We start from the raw sequence: 26,151 nt of genomic DNA on the forward strand, positions 1-26,151 counted from the left end.
TTTCAGATTTCCCAGGTGCTCGAGCAGGGATGTCTTCTGCAAAGATTTTGAAAGCAATCAACAGAGTCAGGTGAAGTTTCATCCTGCTCAGATGCCTCTTTGCAGGGGTTTCTAGATACAAAAGCCAGCTTAACACCAACCATCACCATACAGCACAACCTGACACTAAACCACACAGTATTTGCCTGTAGGACTAATACTAATGGCTTGCTAACTTCCATATAGACAGAAGCTGAGATCCTACCACACAGTGTTGGCCACAAGAAACTGTGGGAGCAGCCAGACCTGAGCAGCCCCTGAAAAATTACATAAATCTTTGCTGTTCAGTGATAAGGCTGTGGGAATTTTTGCCAGAAACAAAACAAAAAAAGAAAGAAACAACAAAAAAAAAAATCAACCAGACAAGTTCTCTTCCTTCTCTGCTTGCTCCCCTTGACTGTCTGAAAAGCTCGATTCACTGGTATGTGATAAGGGTTCGACTTCCAACCAGTTACAGATTGCCAGCTGAAAATCAAAGCCAGACAAATCCAATTAAAAAAAAATAAGAGCCCTCATTTCTTTAACAGAGGTCGTGGTTAACCATGGAAATATTTTACGAGTAGACTTGCGGTGCTCATTCCTCTGGGTACCTGCTAACATTTGTGTTCAGACGGAGATTCAATGAAGTTTGAAAAAAACAAAAATAAATTAATTGCTGATGGATCCAGATTCGCAGAACTGTGTTTTCAGAAGAGAAGCTGGTTATCCAGCCGTGGCTGGATTTAAACTTACAGTTGTTTCACATCATCTTCGTGGCAAAATGCTTGATCCATGAAATTCAGCTTGATTTCTTCTTGGCCATGCCCTTACTCTGGTGGCTGACGGTTGACCTTAGGGAGGCATTTCAAACCATGCTGATGCCATTTTCTTAAGCCACTGGGTTTACATGTATTTCCTACTGACTTTGACAAAAATATTTAAAGATTGGTTTTTTTATTCTGTTGAGTTTATTGGGAATATCTTGATACACAGGGCATTCATCGGAATATCCTATATCTGCCATAAAGTGCTTTGAAGTTGAAGATGCCTGCTGTCAAAGGAAGATTTTTACTGTGCTTTATACATAGAAGCTAGTTCCTGTACTTGCATTGGAACTGCTGTACACTGAGGCAGACATAACATGACTAATAGGCTCATTGTGACTAATAAGTTTGCCCCAGCTACTGAGCATCAGTCAAATCATGCATTGCTTTTCACCAGACATGACACATCATGATACGTAAGGCTGGGAATTTTGAAAGATAATATTAGTGATAGACTGTGCCCTGATGGAACAACTCGAAGTGCAATTTTAACTATCTGCTGAATAACTACGTGGATTTCCTGCCTGGAAGCCTTGGGCCAGGATCTCAGTTGACTCCCCTGAGTAAGTATCAGGTGTTAGAAAGGATATCGATCTGCAGTGTCCATGTCATCCTGTTATACAAGAGATGTCTTTAGGTTGGCCAGACAGGTTGGATTCCAAGATTATTGGGATTAAGATTTGAGATGGAATCACGCCTTAGGTAAAATGCTTACAAAGATCAAACCTTTGAATAGCTTTTAACTAGGATTAAAAGGTGAATGGAACAGGAAAGAGCAAAAGCAAGCACTCAGCAAAAGAGGGTCAGTCAGCATGGCACTGAAGCAGGGATCTTGCAGGAGCTGTCCCAGCAAAGGGGGCAGAAAGCACTGAGAACTGAGGGAACCAGAGGGAAGCGTCTCACTTACTCCAGTTTACAGCAATGAAAAAAGAATCAAAAAAGAACCAAGACTCAAGAACCTGTTAATTGAAAAGAAGAACTAGTAACTTCCTTTCAAAGCCACAGCCCTAAGTGACCCCCCACTTGAAAATGTGCCCTTCCAGGTAAAAGAATATCACCTTTCCTTCAATCCTCGCAGCCCAATGAGTGGGAATTATATTCTCATCCTCAAATTTAAACATGCTCAGTCCTTCAAAGGAGCTGTAGAGTGAGGATATGAAGCTTTCTCACTGGAGTATTGCTATCTCTGAGACTCCTAAGTTTGATGTGAAAACCTCACTTCTTTGGCATTGGGTATTAAACCCCCAAGTGCAGCGCCTTGACAGTCACCAGTAAGAAGTTACTTTTTTGCTGCTAATTACCGAACATTCATTAAATTTACAGAGTGAGGAATATGTAGAGCAATCAGAAATTTTTCTTATTTAATTGGTGATATGATGGCAACAATAACAGTCAATTTGTTCTAGAGATCCTTTCTTCACTGTTTCCAAAGCTTGATGCCGTAGGGCTAACTGGTATATAAGAAGTTAATGGCTAAAGACTCTCCTAAGCTGCAGTTAAATATGACATAATGAGAACATCAATTAACTTAGGGCAAGAGTTTATGATTAACTATGAAAATCAGTAGCACTCCGTGGGGTGTAACAGCAGAGGGAAGGCGGTCTTCCAGGCCATTATTTCACAACAAGATCATAATCTCACAGCAAATTCTTAAGTGTCCAGACTGAGAAGACATAAATTTTCAGTAGAGCTTTTATTTTGGTCTTACTGCATTTGTGATATTAGAAAAGGACATTACTTTTGGAATAACTCCCTATAGATGTGACTCTGCCTTCTTAAACCTTACTGAAGCAGCTGAAGAAATGCTTTGTGCTATAGACTGGGACTGCTAGCTGATATTACTACATAGGCAGGAGAGAAGTATGCAGAATCCTGGTATTTACCAAACATAGTAGGAAAAGTATCTACAGCTTCATGTATTTATAAACCATCTCACGATCTTAGAAAAGACATTGGGGAGAAGTCTTGATAGGAAGAAGAGATTTATGGACAACTGTGTTTCATCCTAGATAAGAATTTGCAAGACGATGAGGTAGTAGAAATGGCAATTCTGTGGAGAGCTGTTTCCCTTCAGCAGAGGCCATGCAGTCAGGAGGCAGAGAGAAAACAGGCGGGATAGATGGAGCTCTGATCTGGCCTCACCTGGACAGCAGGCCAACCACCAGTGTTGCAGGCTGGCAGAATTCAGCATCTGCCCCATCTCTATTCTGGATAACCAAAAAAGAGGACAGAAACAAGCTGGAGGGTGTTCACAAAGAGCAGTGAAAGTATTACAGGGGGAGAGGAATTGAATTATAGGGCAAGATTATTAGGAAAATGAAATATTGCTCTCGGCCAGATCTGTGCCTAGAGCAAAGCCTTGCACGTGTAAAGCTGCACTGATTTATATTAGAGAAGATTCTAGCTCCTGACATCCTTGTTCACTTAGCACAGAACATTACATTTCTTGGATTTTTATATAGAAGTCAGAGGAAATGCGTGTTCATACAAAAATAAAAAGATGTTAGGAGAGTATCAACAGAAGGAGGTCCTTTTGGTTTCTATACTACATAAAGCTGTCGGCTGTAGCAGCGATTTCTGCAGAAATTAAGAAGGAAAAAACCATGCAAAGTGCTCTCAAACACTGAGAATTGTTGAAGGCCTAAAACTGAGGAATGTTACGTTGTCTCACAAAAAAGTTTCAGTGACCTGAAAGAGAACAGGACCTACTAACAGCTGAGCAAGGTATCCCCTCTGGACCTGATCTGTTTAATACACTTCATGCCAGCAGTAGAAAGCCACCTAAACCCCTCAGAATTGACAAAGGCAGTAAAAGTCAGAGCAGAATAGAGGAGAATACTAAAAGTGAGAGGGAAAACGAGGTATGCAGCACTCACATGTGCAGATATTCATAGTGTCCCCCTCTCACAATTTTTTACAGACTGTTATGGAGCCAAGAGGTCAGTAGACCATGCACAACAATGGCTTACTTCTGTAGCCTCTCTAATCTACAGCTGAGCTTCTAATCAAGTACTGCTTACACTTCCAGGGCCTAATAGCCATTTCAGAGCTCATTTGTAAAGCTACAAAGAACATTTTATAAATGGAAGGATACCATAGTGTGTCCTTGCAGAAGGTTTCCCAGCTGCTCTCTAAAAAAGGTCCACCACGAAGGAAACAAGTGTACCTCAACATCTAAATAGCCCAGACAAGCACTAACAGCCAGAAAAAATGCATAAAATTCCACTTGCAGCAGCTGCCAAAAAAATAAAATAAATAAAAGCAGACTTACTTCACCCATTAAATCCATCAACCCCTAAGAGATTCATTAACAAACCTACTCTCAACACCCCAAGGGTCCCACTCCCCAGGATGTTATGTGCTGTGGCCAGAATTGCCCTACCCAGCAAATGGGAACGTGCAGAAGTGTCTCCCCTTGCTCGCTTGCAGGTCTCTCCTCAAGGGTTATTTATTCTTGCTCCCTGTACTCCGGCCAAACAACCTGCACGCTCTGACACTGCGCCTTTTCTGCACACTTCATCAGAGGGGGACATGGCCATGGAGGTGCCACCTCTCTCCATCCAGATCCCACGAGCTGGGAGCTGGAGAGCAAGGTGTGACACCCGGAGGGGTCCAGAGCTGGCAGCCTGCTCTGCTCCACACAGCTCACAGGGAGAAGAGCTCTGTTGGCACGTAGCCTTTTTACTGGAATCCTCCAGGCTGGTGGATAACTTGCAGTGAACGTAACTTTCCACATCCCCAGGATATTTTGGGGTAGGATAACTCGTAATGAGCTGGTGTTGGCCCACAAGGTGCCAGACACCGCTGCACCCAGGTGAAGTCCATGAGCACTGTTGCACCGAAGAACGATGTCATAGGTGATCATTGCTCCAGGCACCCGTGTAACACCGCTGCCTATTGAACTATTCTCATATATTCCTATTCTCATGGCTCTGCCAGGTCGTCGTCTCTAATTTGCAGAGAACACCTTCTCCTTGTGCCCATGTCTCCTCTTGTCTTCCAAAAAGGCACTGCGGGGCATGGGCAAAATGGTTATAAATCCGCCTCTTAATGTTATTTATAATATTCAGTGTAAGAATGGTTGAACAATGGTTACTATCATATTTTCACTGGGTATATATATGTATAATGTATGTGTATAAATAGGTATGTATAAATCAAAGCAAGGTTTCTCAAGGTATAGGCAAATAAAATCAGCAATTATTAATTAGTTATAATATAATTAATAATAATATATATATATAATATTAGTTATTAATATAGCTGTTTTGTTTTTAATCACCAAACTGATGTTTTATCTCCAGATAATGACAAATATGGCTCAGACACCAGAGGTCCACATGCTCCTGTTACACTCATTCAGCACGGAGCACAAATAAGTCACTTGTTAATATATGAACTGTCATGAAAGAAGCCACAATTATGCATGATTCATCCCTACAAGCTATGTAAATCTCTGGTGTATATATATATGATAACAAATGAGTGTTACTTGATGGGAAAACACAGGTGCCAAGAGCTAGGACTTTCTGTGCTATGGATGTCAGGCACAGCATCAGTGTTAACACCTCGGCTAACCCTTACCTTCAGGTAGATGCATTTCCAAATTCTTGTCAAACATCCTCTATCATTTCAGTCTGTCAGAGCACCGGCCAGCCCAGATCTCGATCTCACAGCATTGTTGGAAGGTAAGAGAGCAGAGAAAGCACGTGCCTCCTCCCACAGCCCAAAGCACACGCTGCGCCCAGCCTCCCACCTTTCAGTTTTGCATGATCGAATTTGGACCCGTGCCTACTCTCACCATAGTGGTTACTAAATATTGGTCACAAACCAGAAAGGAGTTGCACTGACTCGTGGGGCAGCAGGCTCTGGAGACAGCCATCAGCAGGAGAGCTTGGAAGCAGCAAACTGCGAGGTGCCTGAGACAGCACACAGCCTGATAGAGCTGCTGGTAAAGCTTCAGGTGTGATTTCACCCACGGATGGCATTTGTACGTATGTCAGATAAAGGTAGAGGTTGGGAGATGATTACTTTTTCTTCACAGTTCTGTCCTTCTCTAAGTAAATGTCACGCCGTTAACTAGTTCTGTTCCTAATCCTGAAAACTCTCCTTTTAGGGCATTTAAATGTGACTGCACAGTCTCTGTGAAATGAGTAAAGCAGGGCTGGAACAGATGCAGACTCCTGTAAAGCTGCATCATTACAGCGCACAGAGAGCTTTGCAGCTGTAACACTCACCTCCCATTTTGACATCCAGTTTAGTACGATTTGTATAAAACTGAAGGAAACAAACAAAACCTTCCAGCATACTCAGAGGTCGTTACACTCATTAACATCTTCTCTTCTTGCTCATCCTCAGCTAATATCATTATCAGACTGACCTTTGCCATTGGTTCTCTCTTTAGCTAAGCATGCAGGAGAGCTGTCTCCCCTGTCCACTTCCATTCCAATCAGAAGTGCCACGTCCTGGCCATGGGCTCGGCAGCTGCCCTGCAGCCCTGGGAGAAGCTGACAGGTTAATACCATGTGGAGCTTCCTTCCCACGTGTGCCCCTTTGCTTTCTGCCTCACCGTGATGGTGAAGGGCTGCACAGATGAGCCTGAGCCACAGAAAAAAAGCAAAACTGTACTCTCCAAGGAGTGAAAAACCACCGGCACTAGGATGCATCCTGACAGCTTCAAAGGAAAATTAAAGATTATATTAGTGGAGACATTCATATCATCACAATTTTTTTCACATTTTAGACCTTTAATGAAACTGCTGTTTAAAATGGTGTTTCTTGTAAGATCTGGTCACAACTTCTTAGCACTGTATATTGTAGTGCAGACCACCCTGTAACCCAGTGCTCGTGAGCCCTGTGTGTAACACCTTGAAAGGGAGCAGGCTGGTAGGGAACAGAAGCACTTTCCTTCTTCAGATAAAAATACAGAGGCTTGAAATGCAAGCCAGAGCAGTCCAAGGGTCAGGGGGAAAGAAGTGCTTTTGCTCACAGGTTTTGAATTCCTCTGTTAGTTATGGTGTTGGATAACATCCTTGGTGTTTTCTTAGCCCCCAGTGGACAGTAACACACAAATCCAAGCCCTGCACACAATTGGAATAAACTGCATTTTGGAAACAAAGGGCTCCACTGAGGCAATGGTATCACACAAATAGGGATGGGCACAGTGCCACTTTGGACAGGGGGTGCATTTTGATATGTGCCCTTGATTTTCACCCACACAAAGCAAAAAGATCACTTCATTTTTTTCCTGTTTCTAGCTACAATGCATCCTGCAGCAAAGGCTGAAGCAGATCACTGATTTATTTCCTTTGAAAGGAGTAAAATGCTTCTAATTTTTACTCCCAGTAGGGAAAGAAACTGGTGGGCAGCGTGGCTGAAACACTAATTAGCCTGATAGTCCAAAGATATAGCAAGAAACTGGGTATAATTATGCTAGACATACCACCTTCATTGTTAGGTGCTATTTGCAAGGCTTTTTATCTTCTGAAAACTTTAATTGTCTGAAACTGACTTAGAAGTTAGAGGGTATCCAGGTGATTCCCTGACAGGTCACGTATTAGCTTAGGCAATTCCCTACTGTCAATCACTGTAACATGCAGACACCATAACATGCCACGACTCAGTCTGATCTTTCTCCCTCTCCCTCTCATTCCACTCTTGTTCAGTTGCATACCAGGTGTGCGGGGTTACTGCAGCAGGTTTCCCTCCGACTGTTCCTGGTGCACTTCCTTGGCACATGACTTACAGCTGAAAGATGAATATACACAGCAACATTCACACAAGGGCAGAGCAGATCTGCTTTTTTTCTGCTGTATGAGTTTTGCAGGGCAATCACTTGTCAGTCACACTCCACTCCTGTTCACGTCCCCACGGTGCAGTTTTCATACAGGGAAACACAATGCACTTTGCTCTATACCCTGGGGATTAGCATACACATCAAGAAAGTATCTCTTTGTCTTCTTAGTTCCTCCACTTCCAGTTGCAGAGTTGCTCACACGTTCTTTAAGATGTCTATCCCTGCAGTGCATGCTGAGTTATTAACAGGATCTCAGCTTTTCAGAATTGCAGCTAAGAATGAGGCTTCAAAGACCTCTAGGTTTCTAGGCTGCGTTACCCGGTTTGCTCTTCATAGCCCTGAAGACCCAACTGGCAGTGAACGAGGTGGCACTTCCCTGCTGGAGACAGAAAAACACTGGGAAAACCATAGCAATGCACGGCTGGCATTGCAATGACTTGGTTACAAACAACCAGGTCCTCCTAAAAGCAGCACCCCTCCAGCAGGAAAACCTACTGCCCATCCCCAGAGCAGACAGTAAGCGACGTTTGTTTCAGAGCCTGTGGTCCACGGGGATCGAAAAGCCAGCAGCAGAGAGCACTATGGCATCATCTCCAAAAGAGAGACAGCTGTTGGAAACACGTCTAGCAACCAAGCCAAGTGGGCCAGACAACAGAGGTCTGAAAGATGTCCAAGATCCTGACCTCCTTTCTGAACCGGTGGGTATGTTTTTCTTTGTGTGTTTTTTTTTTTTTTTTTTTTTTTTAAGATATATAGCAGAGTGAGGGCATGGTAGAAAACTTGCTGGGGTTATTGCCTCTTCCTTGCCTGTTTTTCCTCTCGAGTCTGGGTTAGTGTTTTCTTTTGGAGGGCTCGCTAACAAGCTGAGGTTTTCGTCTTAGTAGGTCTGCTGGTAGTACAGGACGTTCCCCTGGATTTGTGATTTCAATGCAGGATTTTCTTTAGAGAGTGAGGAATTTTTTATTAGAACCAGCGAGCCTACAGAACTGAACTGTATCTAAAAATAGAAGGGGTTGCTTTTTTTTAGATGTTAAAAATAGAGACGTATAGAAATGGTCATGTATAGGCTGCTTTTTACAAGAAGGCAGAGGTGCTCCAAATGGAAACTTTTGCTATCTGCCATCTGACCAAGGAATAGCATTTCACAGTGCCATGAGCAGCTGCTTACGAAGAACTAAGAAGAATCTAATAACCCTGGATGGACTGAAAATGGAACTGGGACCACGCTGGAATACACACATCTGTGTAACTTGTCCCAAATCCCAGGGAAAGAATAAGATGTGGTCTTGTGAAGCATGGGCACAAACAAATCGTCAAAGATGGGGTGGTGCAATGGGAGAGGTGGAGCAGAATAATCCCACGAGACACTATGGAGCCCATCTAGTTCTCCTATCCTGGCCCCTGCTCTGGAGCACTGATGAAAGCTGCATTCCCTCCAGCACTGCTGAAAAACTTGCCAAGTCCCATTTACCCCCTGCACAGCTCCTGAGTGTTCATCCACACCACACAAGCCAAGCGCTGAGCAAAAAACACAGATCTCAGTTGGGAAAATGCTCCTGGAGATGCTTTCAAAAGCAAACAAAACTTGCACCCATTTAGAAAGCGAAGTTGTGGCTTTTGGGGAGATCTGGCAGGGTGAGGATCTTACAAAGACAGATGGATTTTGTTTGCTGTACTTTTTATTCCACACCCCTCACAGTTAATTTGTGGTCATATTAATCTGCCATGTTACAGCTGAGATGTTCAAAGCTGTTAAAGTGATTTGGATAAGAAGTTACCAATAATTGGAATTGGAATTTGGCATCTAGATTTGTTAAAAGAGGAAAAAATCTCAGCCTAGAAGTCTACATGCCATTTGAAATCTACTACATTTGAAGTTCTGTGGAGTACTAATAAGTTATTTCAAATGAAAAAAAAAAATCCCTGCTATTTGTTTTAAAAACATATTTGCAGCAACTAATTGCCCTATAAATACTCAAGGCAGACTTCACAGGGCACAGCTCAGACAGTAAGAAATGTAATACACTACCCCAACTCATCTAAATAAGGGACTGCTGTTTTTTTCTCCTGAGCATTATAAATGGCTCGCCAAGTCTTGAAGACACTTTAACCATCACCTCCCCAGCCTCCCACCACTGCATCAATCCCACCCTGAAGAACCAGCTGCGTCTCCAAAATCTCGGGTCAAGCATTCATGACATTTTACGAGATGTCAGTACCACGTGTGTCAAATTCAGACCTCGATTACCTCCAGTTTAGAGACACTCATGTTTCCATCAAAAGGATCTGATCCTCCTTGATGTAATGGCCGGGGCGGCTCCATTTCGTATAGATGTCCTTTCAGCTATGCTCTTGTGAAGCAGCCACAGCTCGGTTCAACCCTCTCTAATACCAGGAGAAGAAAGTGGCCAACAGATGCTCTGTGTCAGTGGCCTTGTGGAGCTCAGCAGGCTGCTTGACCTCTTGATACAGGAGGACTGGGCTGTAGAATAGGAGCTCCCTTCCACGGGAGAGCAGAAAAGGAGCTTTGAAAAGCACCGTGGGACTTAGGAAACAGGGAGCGCCTTCTCACTGACTTGATTCTCTTTCCTTTGCAAGGCTTCTTCCTGTAGAGGTAAAAGGAGGTGTAGGTGAAAAAAACAAAAAGCAGACCAGGCCTAGATCGAGGATACGCGCCACAATCGTGGAATCCTGGAATCACAAAGGCAGCAGTTCTCCATCTGTTCATCATTTTTGCGTGAGAAGGGATTTGATCATGACCTTGGAGCTGTAGGTCAGCCCCTCTCTCAGGGCTTGGACCAAACAAGTGCAGATGGGTTGGCTCCAGGAGAAGGTCCCACTCTTTGTGCTTGTACTCTCTTCACTAATTCTAGGTGGTTTAGCAGCCATGCTCAAATGAGTCTGAACAAACACCGGTTGTGTCAGGGCCACACGGAGCTAGGGGGAGACCTCTAGAAATTTCAAAATCGAAGGGAAAACTCTCAGTGATGTCCAGCAGAAGTTCAGCTCATTACAGTGGTGATGCAGGGAGGCACCACATATTTAGAGCCTCACAGACATTCCAAAAGCAAAGCTGAGGTTATGTTATGTTTTATATAACTACAGTTAGATTTGGCAGCGGATCACTACATGGATGGTGTTCCTTTTGAAATAGAAGTCGTACTCTGGAACAGAGTAAACACTAAACAATACATCTGCAAAGAAAAGTCACGGGCAGTAACTCCAAACTGAATACCTCCCATTCAACTCTGAAAACCCAAGGGCTTTTCCTAGACTTTATGGCCACTGAATGAGCAGCTGCTGCTGAATAGACATAGTTGGGAGCAATAAGGGAAAGTACAGGGAGATGGGAACTCTGTGACTGGCAGCATTTTCCCCTGAAAACTTGGGAGCTGGAGGAGAAGCTTCTCCCTGTCCCCTAAACAGTTCCTTTGTGCTTACCACATGCATAATTGATGGTAAGCAAATCATCCATGCTGAACTCAAAGCTGCTTCATACACACGACCACATTAGAGGAGTTGCAGGCCATGGAAAGACCAGAGCTGATTTAGGCATCAATTATGGATGAGAAACTTCTTTAGTATAAATAAACTTGCTGGTTCACCACTGTATGTAGAAACCTGTAAATAAAATAACTGATTATTCAGAGGCATAATTCCTGCAGTTTGTCTCAAGGACGCATTCTCTGAGTACATGCATGCATACATGTGGCCACTAACACAGGTTTGGTGAAACATCCAAGCTTCAGCGAAGCAGGAACCATACCTTCAGCTACTGATAGACTTCTCTTTCTTAAAAGGCTCTGTTCCAAGAAAGCAGCTTATCTGAGTTCCCTCCAAAGCCACCTACATATTTGTAACCTGCTCGTCCAACCAAATCCCACCATCCCTTTGGGAATTTTCATTTTTGGCAAAACTGGAATTCTCCTTTGAATGTAACTATTCTGCTTATTTTTTCGATCTCGGGGCTTCACAGGGCATATCAGCACAACCACAGACACATGCATGTGTGTATAAATACATAATTTCAAAGGTGACCTATTTTCCAGCTGCAAAATACTGTCGCTATCAGAGGTTTTTGCCAGCTAGAAAAGGACACGGACCAGAGAGGTGCAGAGCAAACTGCAGCGTCTGCATTATTTAGAGCTCAGCATGCCAGGTTCACAGGTGTTCAAACTGCCCAGGAACCATTTGGCCCAATGGTATGGAAAACATGATTTTAGAGATTGAAATCAGTCAGCATAAAAGGTGTTTTAACCAACCAGCGACTGCAGGACAAAGCAGAAAGTCAAGGTTTTCTTTATATTTTTATTCTTTTGCTGTTGTTGTTTTTTATTCCCCCTGGCACCTGCAATACTGCCTGCCTGACATTGGGAACTGCTTGCAGTGGAGAAATTTATTAGCTAGAAATTTCCCAAAGTATTTGTAGGAAATGTTATTCACAGTCACTGCACTGCAGGCAGAAAAGAACCCGCAGGAGGGAGAAGGACTAAAAGCCAGGCTGTGAGGATGGACTTCTCCAAATGGAGAAGCTGTGCATGCAGCACAACACGACACATTTAATGTGTGCTTGGCCATGGCAGTGGCAGCCCAGTATCTCTGGGTGAGGAAAGCAAGGAGGACTGGTGAGGGATCTTGTTTCTTTTTTATGTCCTACCTGAAAACCACAGATCAAATCTGTGGAGTAGCAGCAGCTGCTTTAAACAGAATTTCCACCAGATTTCCATGCTTCATTGGGCATAGGGAGAAAGAAGAGTTGTTTCGGTTTGTGCTCACCAAACATGCCAAGGACATCACGTCCTCAGCAGCTCCTGGGACTGCCTTTGCTGAACGTCTTAAGTTCAAACAGAGCCTTTTGGTTCATCTCACTATGTTGGTTTGTGACCTTCCTGGAGGAGGGACGAATGTGGCAAATCAAAACCAGTAAGTGTCAGTAAGAAAGCCCTCAAGGCCTGGCAGGACGCAGCTGTCAGTGTTGAACTATCCAGAGGAGAAACCAAAGCCCACCAGCTATCAGCCCTCAGCAGGATCACACCCACAGATGGGTCACTGGAGCTTGAACATGCAAATCCCAAGCAGCACCAGTGTGTGTGGGACCTGGCTGACCGCCTAGGAGCTACCAGGACTCACCTGGACCAGCATGCTGTCTTCCTTGCCGCTTCCCAGCAGCTAAAAATAAAGCAAGGAGCTGCCCTGAGCCAGAAGTCACAGCCACCATGCAGAGCTGTGCTCAGCTGCCTCCTTCTGCCCTTACAAGTCTATTATTATCACGCAGAGTGAGAAATATTATTGTAAATATCTTTCTGAATATTCAGAGGCATCTAAAAAAAAATCCCTTTTCTCTCTGTTCCTTCAGTTCCAACTCGCTGCTAAATATACACCCAGAAGTATAGGATGGAACTGCATAAAACTGCCTCCAAGACTCTGAACTCAAAATCCAGTATCTAAGGGAATTTAGGACCAGAATGCCAAAAATGTAGGTACACAAAGATGGAGTCAAGGATATTCCCAAGTGTTCAGACATCCTATAATCCATAGATTTAAAGAGACTTCAATCTCCTGAATCACCTTTGAGAACTGAAGGTCTGTTTCTGTGTCATTTAGGCACTGAAAAAAATGACCATATGTTTTTGCCCACATTTCCTACATTGCAGAAACCAAATTATTTTCTTTCCTCTAAATATGTATTTATAAATACACATGCCCAGACTGCAGCCCTGCACTAATTGGTATTTGCAACGTAAGCACTGGCCTTTCCTCCCTTTTCGTCAATGAAAGTAAACATGATCAAAGCCTGCCAGTATTTAATGATGAAAACGTACCGTGTCTCAGCAGTCTGAATGTCATTGGAGTGAACTTGAAGACAGGTTTATAAGAAAGATGACTAAAGAAAGGGTTTCATAACCAACTCAGAAATATATGTTTACTTTTCCTTCCTTAGCATTTTTTGTCTAGAGGAAAAAGGAGAATAGACAAAGATTTTTAATTTTTTAAGTGGGGAACAAAATAAATGCATAGGGACTTTATCCAGCTCTTCTAAGGATCTTGGAAGTGCTACAGCTACACTGTAGTCTCTTTGTTACGGCTCTGTATGCTTTTATACAAAAGAAAGATGAAAGAGGGGGGAGAGTGGTTGATATGGGTTGTGAGAAGTTGGTGGAATTAGATGGCAAGGGGTCAGGTTACAGACAATGTAAGCTAAAATGCATCAAAGGATATGAAGCAAAGGACTAGATCAAAGTCTAAGAAGCCAAGTACAAGAATAAAAGAGTGATAATTGTAGGCAGTGAGAAAGCACTGGAATAGAAATGTGATAATGGTATGACCTCATGACAGGCTTTTTTTTTTCCCCAAGTCACCAGTTCCTTCACACAGAGCACCCAGGCTGGAGGGGCAGGGGGGAGCAGTGGGAGGGAGATGGGAGAGGAGTTCTGGGGTTGGTAACTTTTCTGTGCATTGAGGAAAACCTCGCTTTTTTTGCAGTGCTGTTCATTCATAAGTTCTCCCTAGGATGACGGGGTTGCCCTCGTAGGTGCTGGTATGAGTCAGCAAGCATAAAGCTGGAGAAGGGCTCCTGGGAGGCTGAATGGCAGAGGGGCAGGTCCTGCTCTCCCACAGCCCAGCAGAACACAGCAGGCATCAGTGGGAGTGGGTCTATTTTAGAGTCAACACCGGGACCAGTGTCCTGGAATGGCAGATTTTAAACTACCAGCAAATCTTCAGGAAATTCAGTGAATGCTGAAGTGCTTCCTTGCTGGTCCACCTGTTTACATCCAAGTCCTCCTCAGAAAAAAATAAGTTCTTGAGACCTGAATGAGGTGATCAGACAGATCCTCTCTGCCTCACTGAGCTCTAAGTCTGAGTAGACATCCCATCATTATATAGTACCATTCCCTGATGGGCAATAGGCAACTACTGGGTTTTCACTGAAATGTCTGCATCTATTCTGAAGCCATGCTTAACCAAAATTATTCTTGAATCCATGGGACCCTCCATCAGTTTATACCTCAGTAAATCGACTTAGGAGATCTTCCAGACAAAGATCTGTATTTTATCTATGTTTGATAAAGAGGTATTTCCACACTGAATCAAAAAATCTGGCTGCCCTGGGACAGATTTTTGAAAGACCCTGAAGGCAATTAACATGTGGCTTGATGCAGGATGGTCCTTGCTTTCCAAAGCCATGTTATTACTGTGTCTATTTCATTTATTGGATTTTCAGCAACATCTGCCTGATGCATCTGTGAAATGCTGCTCTTGAGCTCAGATGTCAATCACTATTTCCAATGTTTTAAGGCCCCTGTGTGTTCTCTGCAGGAATTGGGCAGACAGAGCTACTGGAGTAAAAACTCAGGCACTTTGAGGACATGGGTGGTGTGGGAGAGCAGACAGTGTGACAGTTTCAAATTCATTCTGTTTCTCAGAAAGAAATTTGGCAGGGTAGTGGAAACACTCAGCGTTGTGTCTTCCCTGGCTCCCTACAGGTTTTAGTGTTCAGGCTTATCAGTGAGGTTCCGCTGATGCCACTAAAGAGCAGGTCACACTTGGAAACTCTGCTTGCCGTCGCCTCACCCCAGCGCACCTGGGGGGCAGCAGCAGCAAGGGTTCAGCCCGAGCTCCGGTGGGGCAGCGCTGCTGGCGGGCGGTCATGGCTGAACGCCAAGCACTCTGCCAAGCAGCTACGCTGACGCTGACATGGGCCAGAGGTAGCTGTGAAGTGTGGCATGCTATGTGCTGCTCTCTGCCCTCACTGAACTCTCCTGCCCCGTGCTGATAAACGGCTCAGGAGATCTTAGCATGGCAGGTCACGGTTCAGTCGTGTCAGGCCCAGCACAACTGATTTGAGTCACAGAAGATAAAGGGAATAACTTTTGCCTTTAATACCTTCTTGATCTCATTAATTGTTCAAAATTGAACACAAAGAAGCTGCAACCGCGGGGTCCAAAAGGCCTCCCAAAACTTGAAAGGAGCATTGGCCACCACTCTAGAAACACTCTTGAGCAGCCACGCTGGCATCACCAAGAGTCAGATCCACTTTTGTACCAAACCACCCATGGTCATGCTCTGCAGACTCCAGGCCACCTGGAAGGTAGAAGGAAGCGTGGCCTGAACAATAGTATGGAAATTGGCTTGCGCACCAGTAGAGAAATAGCCAGCATGAATAACAGGATAAAACCCATTTACATTATTTTTGGTTCAGATGAACATTTGTTGCGAATTCTGACCTTTATAGATGGATTACTAAAAACTTTGCTCCCCAAGGGCTTCATAAACCATTATCTAAATAGGGTGCACATGTCAATTCCCAGTTCTGGAGAGTGCAGAAGGATTAGGGAACAGCGATTCAGGTACACATTAAGAATTCTGAAGCGATGTGAGAAGCATGTCTGGAAGGCTGTGTTTTATTGAGCAACTGTTTGTTTTTAGGCACCTGTAGAGGCCCTGCACCCAGAACTGATGTCATACAGTTCCTTGCGGTTGTCTACCCCGGATATGTGGGTAAAGGCAACTTCCCCCAAACCAGTTCCTGTTTTGCTTTTCCAATTTCATTCTTTTTAAGGTTCTGCAAAACATGTGACATGCTATGACTCATATCTCGATGAAATAGCAAATTCTTACAGGAATTTTCCAAACTATTAACTTCAGTGCCACTTGCTTTGGATTTGACCATATAAATCACATTCCAAAATATTGACAGTCATTGATCCTGATCCTAGGAGACAATACAGCAGCAAAGGATGATCCAGCAGCCACTGTGCAACTACTGCCCTTTATCTGATGTGAGGATATAACACACAAAGACATTGACACTCTCATTACTCAAAAAGATGAAGGAAGGAAAGGTTTCAGCCATAAGAGTGGGGTCAAAAGGACAAGGAAGCCTTATGTTCTTTCATACGAGATCAGTAGTCTTTCAAAGATGAAGAAGGGGAAGATTCCTATGACCTAAACCAGCTTGGCCAGTTTCCTCACCCAGGAAACCCCCGTATTTTGTTGCATCCCACAATTCTGACATGAATCTAGTAATGTTGTATTCCTTTTTACCCACTTGTTCTCCCATCAATACACTTGGCCTTGTATGTGAAAAGCAACAATACCTCTTGAATGTCTCTTCTTAGAGGATGCAAAGGGAGGAGGGCAATCAGTAATGGGTTTTGGTGTGACATCTCTAAGATCTTCAAGAGTTGCCAAAGAGAAAAAAAAAGCTTTAGACTTGAGTTGCTTCAGATGTTGCCTCTTTAAAGGGTAATCACAAAACTGTAGTTACCTGGGGGGCCATTCTTCCCTTCAGATGCATCTGCTGTGGTGACACATAGCCAGTTCTGGGAGACCTGCTCTGCCCAACCCACAGCTTTATTTCCACTGCATATCCTGTAAATTCTGTTGGATGCTCCACTTCTTTCAGAGTTTTCTCTAAGTGTGACTGGTTCCCCAGTTACTTTCCAACTGATCATCCCCTTCAGCTAGGAACCCCCTTGCAGTGAGAAGATCCCCACTGAGAAACAGTCATCAGAAACTCTGCAGATTGATTCTAGTTATTCTTCACCTCCTCTTTTCTCTCCTTCTCTCTCAGCTTTGGAGAGATTCATTCCCTTGCAGGTTCATTTGTGTTCATCCACAAAAAATGAATCTCTCCCACTCAAGCTGCATTAATGACTTACGCTTGTGATGCTGAATTTTAGATCCTAGCTTAGTCCAAGGTCATTATTTCTACCATTTTGCAAAATGGTAGAAATCACAAATTCTGAAATTGCTTGTGACTATGAGTTAAGTTCAATATAGCTGGCAGCTTCTCTAAGCAGATCTGCAGCAGAACTGACCTCATTGACTGAATGAATCACTTGTCCCCCAGGGGCAGGAATGTTTCTTCCAGGACAGGATTGAAGCTGCTTTCTTGTAAAAGCACTATCAGACCCAAGCAGGGAGTTGGAAGCTGCCTGAGCCACACACCTGGCTTGTAGACCGTTCCTAGGCCTGCCAGGCATTTACCATTCAAAAAAATACGCATTCTTCATCAACTTGAGCTGAACTTTGGCAAAGGGTGCAGGGGGGAGAGGGGAGAGTAGAAGGGGGAGGAGAGATTCAAGGGCTTCAACTGGAAGTTTCTGTTGATCCCATGACAGATATAAATATCCATGTCTGTCCATTCTTACTCGAGTGCATTTGTTAAATATGCCATGACTAGAATACCAGTTTTCCAATGATGGCTTGCAAAAAAATTATTGGTTTCTCATTAACAAGATTATTTCAGCCTCCTCAAGTGGAAGGAGCAAGAAGAAACCTCTCATGTAAACCCAGCACATTTGGACCTATAGTGGTTTGGATTACACTCCAAGTGGAGTTGTTACACACTGCCTGGACCAGTACCAGACACATCAGAGCAGTGTGCAGGGGCCCTTGGTCAGGGCTGACCACCAGAAAGTCACCGGCATAACGGGCAGGGGTGAAACACAGGAAGATGAGAGCTCAGGAGTGCTTGATAAATCCCAGCATTTCAGCATGTTTTCAGCTGCAAACATATGAAGGAATTTTTCACATGCTACTATCTAGACATGGGCTATTTATGCCTTGATTTTACTGAGAATAAAAGGACATAAGTAAATGTTATCTATTCCTGTGGCCATGCCTGAGAGATGGTGCATCCAAGACACAAGTATTTTTGCATGCCTGATCCATACCTCCTGTGTGCTAAGAAGCCTTTAAGCTCTTTTTAGCTGCTGAGACATGAGCAGGTGGTCCAATTGTGAACAAAATGTCAGAATCCCCTCCCAGGTACAAAACCCCACTTAGAGAGACAGTCAAGCTATGCTGATAAACGTCAACTAGCCTCAGGCACCGCCAACCCCCAAATCTCTGCTTTCAGTGCTAACATTAACTCTAATTATGTTCATCCTAAATCTGCTTCCAGTCTGTTTTCATTACCTTCATTCACGTTACTTTGCTATCGCTTGTCCCTGCTTGCTGTTCTGATCTATGATCTGATCTATTAGCAGATCTGATGCAGTGTCATTATATTCGTCATCAGCTTGCATGTGGCACTTCTGCTTTCCCTGCAGTGCAGCTGGTAAACTTCAGTGCAAACTTCTTATACTGGAAAACTGCTTTGTGACTGTTTTCAGGGTATTACCAAAAGCCTGTTCTGAGGTCAGTAATGAGAACAAACATAAACCCTGGTACATCTTCAATGGGAAGCTGTCCTTTCCACCACAGAAACAAATAGGACACGTGTTAGACAAAGCATGTAAATAAGGTACCTTGGTTGGATTTCCAGCAGCTCTGGTGGTTCAGAGGGCTGCATAAAGCAGGTTTGTTTTCACACAGATGCTTGCTCTCCAGCTAGCAGATCTTTCTAACACCTACAGAGAACAGTGATGTAAGCATACTTGAGGAATGACAACTCTGCTTTCTGCAGAGCGGTCAGGCACAAAGCTCTGGGGTAACAAAGGGTTGTTCTGATTTTCCCATGCTGTTCCGGTCTCTCCTGTGCCGGCCAGTAGTGCTGCCTGCAGGTTACAGCAGGGAACATGGCATCCCAAGGGCCTGCATCTTCGGTTGTACAGAGCACCCAAATTTCCCAGTGTTGACCATGGGATGTATGGGTATTCTGTGTTTCCAAAAACAACGTTTACAATTTAGATCAGTACTTTATTTCTGCGTGAATGCAAAACCAGAACATTATCTCAGTATTTCTGGAAGGGGTCTGGGCATTTGCAACTTCCATTCCGCCAGTAAGCACTGCAGGTGTATCAGCTCTGAAATCAGACAGAAGTCCAGCACCATCCCTTGGAGAAGTGCACTGTTCCAGGTATGATTGCCAAAAGGACATACCGAGATCAGAAAAATGTGTTCACTTCTTCAGAGCGTTGTAAGATTCTGCAGTCACTTGTAATGAGCTGTGAGCCCTTGAACAGAAGGTGCTACTGAACTGCAGATCATTTTCTCTGGGTAGATGTTACAGACATTCTACAATACTCATGAGATGGAGAAGGAAGATGATATCTCGAACACATTCTTAAACATATTTGTCATTCCTGTGCACTGTCACCCAGTTGGCATAAGAGATAGATCTTTAAGGGATACTGAATGAGGAGTTCCTATCCCAACATAACAAGCTTTGTTTACTGAATTTGCATTTAGGATATTTACTAATACACAACAATGCAAAAGCTTTTTTTATTTCCTAATTTCTACTATTTGCTGTTTACTGACATCTTTTAGTTACTGAGTCCTTGCTGACCCCATTGGGTAAGACCAAAGATTAGCTACCCCTCACAAGAGGTTTTCTTCTTCTGTTTCTCAATGTTGATATTGCCACTTACGTAAAATGTTACCACACATTTTTGATTACCATCCATGGCACCGGGCAAATGGGATTTCATCACGCTTTTTGCTTTATAAAATTAACAGAACTATTGTGGCCCATCATGTCTACCCACCTAAATTATATTTTGGAATTTTTTTGTTTCTTTACTTTTCTACAGAATAGGAACGTGGAATTCACTTATGCCAAGTTGAGTCAACACTTGTTGGGGTAAGGCAGGCAAACTTTTAGGAGAATGATTTTAAATTCCTACTTTCATTCTCCTTTTGAGCTTCACACAACGTTATTCTCTTGCTGTTTTACGCTTCGTCAAGAAATGAAAGATGGAAATATACCCTGGGCCCAATGCTGACTGGCTGCACATTGCCACCGATGTGCGGAGTCCCCCATTCTGTAAAGTTCAGCACTTTTCTGGGTTGGACCTTCAGAAAGTGGGTAAAGAGGAGAGTCATTCAGGGTTACTTTTGTGAGAGGATTAATGCCTTAATCAACTGACTTGCTCGGAAGAAAAATTAGCAGATGCTGCAGAGTTTCAAGTGTCCTTAGAAACACCAGTAAAAATTCTTTATGCTCACTAAGATCAGATATGTTTGTGACAGTTCCTATTCAACCTGTGTTTGCAGTTTGCATATTTCTGTGTAAATGTGTGTCTTACAATTAGCTGGAGGATGTGCTTACAGTTGCTTTTACAAGTCCTCATTCTTGACAGTTTTACGGATGTTTGCACTAAGTAGCTTTTAGTGGCATACTGGTGAAACTAGGCACCTTGTTTTCCTTTCTTAAAGGCCCTTGGTTCTAATACCTACAAAGACTAATCCATTTGCCTCAGCTAATCCAGTCTAAAAGTACTCCAGTGCACTTGAAAGGATGTCCTGTGAGCAAAACATCTCACCTTGAGAATGGGGAAAAACTTGTTTTTGGGGGCTGCTTCCCTCTGAAGCAGCAACTCCAATTGGCTAATCTATTTAGCAAAATTAATTAGAGGGCCATGGATTGAGTTTCATGGCAGACTAAAGCCCAGCTTTCTCAAAGAAAGGAATTCATTGTTGAACCTTTGATGGTCTAAAGGAGGAGAGGTGCATTCATATGTTTTGGGTAACTCCCTCATCATTACTAAGATAAAATAAAAAGGCTTTAAGGTTTCTTTCACCAATCACCCCACAAGTTGGCAATTATATAGGATTACTAGTATCCCATAGACCTGAGCTACCAACAGCTATTTTATTCACTTCTGCAATGCATTTTGTGTTAATAACAAAAGAGTTCTTCTGGCTGTTTTGTGGTCCATACAGATGAAGGAGGGGGAGCTCTTATTTTTGTTTGTATTTTGAGTGGGGGTGATGGGCAGAAGAGTGGTTGTTCTGCCAAGAGATTAGCATGAAAGAATGAAATGAAATGTTTCAGTCTTGTTCAGCTCTAGTCTAATCAAGCCTGCTCTCAAATTAATGAGCTCTTACCGGGGGGAACATCTCTGGATGCTGGAAGGCAGCAGTAAAGCTATGCACTCCTATTTCAAAAAAATGTAAAGCAATATCCTTTTTGGCTTCAGATAAAACACTGAAAGAAGCATTTTTCATCTTTTAGGGTTTGATTTAATGCTACGCTGACTAGCTGGGTTTGTGTTTATTGGAGGCAGTTTTCTAGAGAGCTGAACAAATTGCCAATAATTTGAGGGTTAGTATTCTGGTCTATTTTGGCTCACGGTGAATGAAAAATGTAGGAAAAGGAAGTCTAGCAAGGGAAAATAATTTCCACTTACTTTCTGAGGAAGACTTCCTAAACCCTCTTCAGATCATAACAGTCCTTAAGTGCTGTCTTCTAATAGCCCTTCCTTCTTCTCTCCCAAAGTTCCTAAAGTCATAGAACCATTTGAGTTGGAAGGAACCCTTAAAGGACACCTGTTCCAACTGCCTGTAGTGAACAGGGACACCCACAGCTCCATCTGGTACTCAGAGCCTGTCCCCTGACCTTGGGTGTCTGCAGGGATGGGGCACCACCACCTCTCTAGGAACCCTGTGCCTGTGCTTCACTGTCTTGCTGTAAAAACCCTGTTTTCTTGTATTCAACAGATCTGCAAAAGAGTCTGTCCCCTTTGGAGGTGACATTGCCTTTTTTCCAGCCACCAAGGACTTCACCTAAACGCCATGACTTTTCAAATGTTATGTAGAATGGCTAGGTGACTACATCAGCCAGTTGCTTCTAGGATACATCTCATCAGGACCCATAGACATGTTCATGTTCCTCAGGTAGTCACAAAACTGATCTTCACTTACAAAGGGATTTGATCCCCCAGTCCCCACCCTCCGACCCATCTGATCAAAGGGTATGTAAAGAGTGTTTGCCACAGAAGTTGTTCAGATCTAGAGTGACAATTCTTCCATTACTGGAGAAACTTTTTCTTAAAATGTATCTTGTATCAATAATGGTTCACCAGGCCGCAATCCAAGGAACTCCACCACAATTGGTCTGAAGTACAGGCATAGGTTTGCAGCGCCTTGGGGCTGTAGTTCCTGGTACCATGGAGCAACACTACATGGGAAAAGCTTCTGAATGCCAACATATTCAGGTCATGTTGAGGTATTCCACATTGCTTAGAGCCAAATTCATATGCTTTTTACAGTTACACCCACACGCAGTTTTATACTACAAAAACCTAAGGATGGCAGTTCTCACACTTGCACAGTAGGAGATGCCCATTGAAGTAGCATGTGCAATTGTCATTTGCCCTTTTGCTTATCTATTACAGTGCTTTGATGAATTATCTCAACATGTGCTATTTTTCTCACTTTATTTAGTGCAAAAGACAGCAAAGGCTCACAGAATCCATGTGTGGTTTTATTCTCTTGTAACTTCATAATTTCAAAAGTGTCTTCAGGTCTTATCTACTGTTCTCTATATCCAAGCATTGTACTAGACCAAATGTGTTCATATATTCTTTGAGCTTCCAATTATATTGCTACGATAGTTTAAAATATTTCACAAGCATCAGTTAATCTTTACAACACCCCTGTGAGATAAGACCCAGAAGGATTAGGCCCAGACTTGTCACATTTTCTAATGTAAGTCACATAGGGGCTGACTAACAACATATCCTGCACTTTGATAGGGCAATCTGTGTAAAAACACAACTCTCATTGTTCCAGATCTAGATGAAATCCTTTTTTTTCTTTCTTTCTCTTTTTTTTCTTCAGGCTAGATCATTCTGTGTCTCAGGGGAACGTAGGAAAGGAGGAATTCACCATGAGTGAAGTCATATGGAAATTTTACTCTAAGTTATATATATAGCAGCGCATAGCTCCCTGGCAGACTCCAGAAGAAAACCCAGGATTTTGGTCTGAGTTTTGGTTCCCTCAACCCCACTATCATCTGTGCTCTTCGTCAAGGTCTCTGTCTCATTCTCTGTCTACATTCCAGCTCCTGAGATATGTGAGGCAATGGCCTGGCTAACAGCAGCCTCCTTCAGCACAAACCATGATTCATTTCCTCAGTATCATTCTCGTAGAGTGCTAGAGGCCAAAATGCCAGACACTAAAATTCAGTTCTTCTAACATTCACTAATGGAATACTCTTGGATTATTCTTTTATGAATTAAAATTAAAAAAAAACAGTCTTCCTAGTGGTGGAAACCTACTGAGTTTCACCTACCCAACCAGCAGGTATTGTCTGAAATCTAGAGGAGGAAATCTAAGGGAGGAACTGAAAATCAGTATATATGCAGCGCTTTGCTCTGTGAGTGAGCCCTGATGATGGATGAGGCAAATAAAATGTCAGTCTGCAAGGCAGCAGACAAGAGGAGAAGCTGGTCTCCAAGATTGGAAGAGGACGTAGCGGCATCCTCAATGCCTATGACAGTCCTGATGTGTCATCATTTGCTAAGAAGGAGTTTGTTTTCTGAGAACAAGCAGAAGTAATGTGCAGCATCACTCAACAGTACCAATGTCCTGATGTCATAGTGATGCTGCACATTACTTCCGCTTGTTCTCAGAAAACAAACTCCTTCTTAGCAAATGATAACACATCAAGTCACAGTTGTACTTTAAATAAGTGGATTACATTTGCGAGGAACTGTAAAGATGGAACTAAATGAGGAAATCTGTGTCACAAAGTCAGAGAGCATTTTTCCCAGGCAGGATTGCTGTGCTATAGCAGCCTGGCTTCCTGCAGGACAAGGTCAAAGCCTCGAGCCTGAGTGCAAGGTGACCTGGGCTGCTCAGCAGGGATTGACAACTGGCAAAGCACATTGGTGTGAACTAGCATTTAAATTTATAAAATGCAAATAGGAGTGCAACAACACAGATCCAGTGTCAGAAAGGGCTGTGAACGGGGATCGGTATCGTCTGTCTGTGGGCCAGCATGAAGGTGCAAACATTCGTGGGATGTGCCAAGTCAAGATCACAATGTCTTTCAGCTAAAAAGATCTCTAAAATGTAGAGTCCTTAAGCAAAACCTCCCCTTATTCATCTACCTCAACCACATAAGCTTTTAATTAGACCACATGAGTAGCTTCGTAGGCAGCTCCCTGAAAGTGGAAAACTCCAAGAAAGCTTTTCCAAAGTGAAAAAGCCATATCAAATTGCCCTTGTTCTCAGCGTGCCCATCTCTATCTCAAGAAGCATAATAATGAGTTCAAAGCACATGACAAACACCAGCAAGCATGAAATGGCTTAAGGGTTTACTATTGTTGTTATAACTATTATTACTATTATGCTCATTGCTATCTTTTACAGCAGTCAAATGCATTTCAGCTCAGAGTCCCCGAAATTCAAATGAGAAATTCCAGCTGCAGGTACTGTCACATCATTCACTTTAGCTACCTTCTCTTCAGATGCCATCTGATGCATTTTCGTGCTTGCTTTCATGAATCATTCATACACAGCAAAGTTCTTCTCAGAAGGAGCGGTGATGCACTGGCACTGCTGCCCAGGGAGTGGTGGGGTCTCTGTCCCTGGAGGTGTTCAAGAACCATGGAGATGTGGCACTGCGGGATGTATTTGGTGGGCATGGTGGGATGGGTTGGAGTTGGAGATCTTAGAGATCTTTTCCAACCTCAGATTCCATGAACAGTGTCACTCAGGCAAGTGAAATGTCTCTGGCTCCACTTGCCCTGTGGCCTCTTTATAAGGCTGTCTATCACTCCACATAGTTGGCAATGATGTGTGAACTACCACAGATCTGTTTCTGATCATATCTTCCAGTTACACAGCAAATGAGAACTCCTAATATGGGGCTATCAGCAGACAAATTGCTTAAGTCTAACAATGCCACATGAAGAAGTGTAAATGACTGGAATCTGCTCAGTTTAAGCAATGCACAATGCTTGCATTGTGTGCCCAAAAACAACAACTAGAAGGAGCATTTCTGGATTTTTTTAAAGCTGCTCTGTTGCCAAAATTGAATAGAAAATCACACAAGAAAAGGGAATGTTTTAATGCATCCACTGACACCACTCCAAACCGGAGAAGATCACAACAAACCAACTCTAGTACTTAGAAAAAAAATCAAATGCTTTGCCCTTGACATTCTCCCTCTGAGTAGATTTCGGGAAGATAGGGAGCACTGAATATAGACAGCAAATAGAAAATCATACCACCCATAAGAGTCAGGGTTTATTGGCACAACCAAATGAAGGTGTGATTGGGAAACGGGTCATCCTAGGAAAGTTACCTTTCTTCCAGTTACCCCGGCCAAGAGGAGCAGGGAGGGCTGCCACGCAGATGGGCAGTCCTGGCTTCGGCAGCTTTGTGCTTGGCTCTCTGTCCCACAGCAGTAACACTTCTGTGGTCATAGTATTTTTGCTAGATTAAACATGTAGACTTCTCTATTTTTTAATTTTTATTCTGTCCCTATTTATCCCAAAATACAGGCAAAGAAAATTGGCTCACTCTGAGGTGAGTTGCTGAGTTTTAGCCTCTCTCCTGCCCAACTGATTTAGAAGAGCACATGAGGTAGAAAAAGGGGACATGCACTGAAGGCACCATTAGTACGCTGCTGCTCTCAGCTCCAAGGACTAAGGAAAGCATACTGAGTCACCTGGATGGCACTGGCAGAGTCTTCACTCACTGCAAGCTGCCCATGACGTCTGGAGTTCTCCTTCACCAAAGAGCCTTCACTGCGTGCTCTCCTTCCCTGCATTGCTGCTCTTCTCTTTGCTAGAGAAGAGGGAAAAACTTAATGTATGGAGAGGACCATTC

The 26,151-nt window shown here is 43.3% G+C and overlaps 1 protein-coding gene and 2 long non-coding RNA genes across 4 annotated transcripts in view; 1 reads left to right on the top strand and 2 right to left on the bottom strand.

Moving 5' to 3' along the window:
• The window catches only part of LOC110406027, a 45,448-nt gene extending 39,864 nt beyond the window's left edge, over positions 1 to 5,584 (bottom strand). For both annotated transcript variants that reach the window (XR_002443211.1, XR_002443210.1), the window contains exon 1: positions 5,427 to 5,584. This is a non-coding gene — a long non-coding RNA (uncharacterized LOC110406027). The remainder of the gene's footprint in view (positions 1 to 5,426) is intronic.
• Positions 5,657 to 25,952, top strand: LOC110405634. Its single transcript, XR_002443024.1, has 3 exons — positions 5,657 to 5,832; positions 8,175 to 8,336; positions 25,824 to 25,952. It is a non-coding gene; the product is annotated as an uncharacterized LOC110405634 (long non-coding RNA).
• Positions 25,367 to 26,151, bottom strand: part of PDGFA (platelet derived growth factor subunit A) — a 114,665-nt gene continuing 113,880 nt past the window's right edge. Inside the window, exon 10 of the transcript XR_002443017.1 lies at positions 25,367 to 26,109. The gene's annotated coding sequence lies outside the window, so the exon portion shown is untranslated. The remainder of the gene's footprint in view (positions 26,110 to 26,151) is intronic.

The sequence above is a fragment of the Numida meleagris genome, chromosome 13 (assembly GCF_002078875.1).
Source record: "Numida meleagris isolate 19003 breed g44 Domestic line chromosome 13, NumMel1.0, whole genome shotgun sequence".
NCBI classification, from domain to species: Eukaryota; Metazoa; Chordata; class Aves; order Galliformes; family Numididae; genus Numida; species Numida meleagris.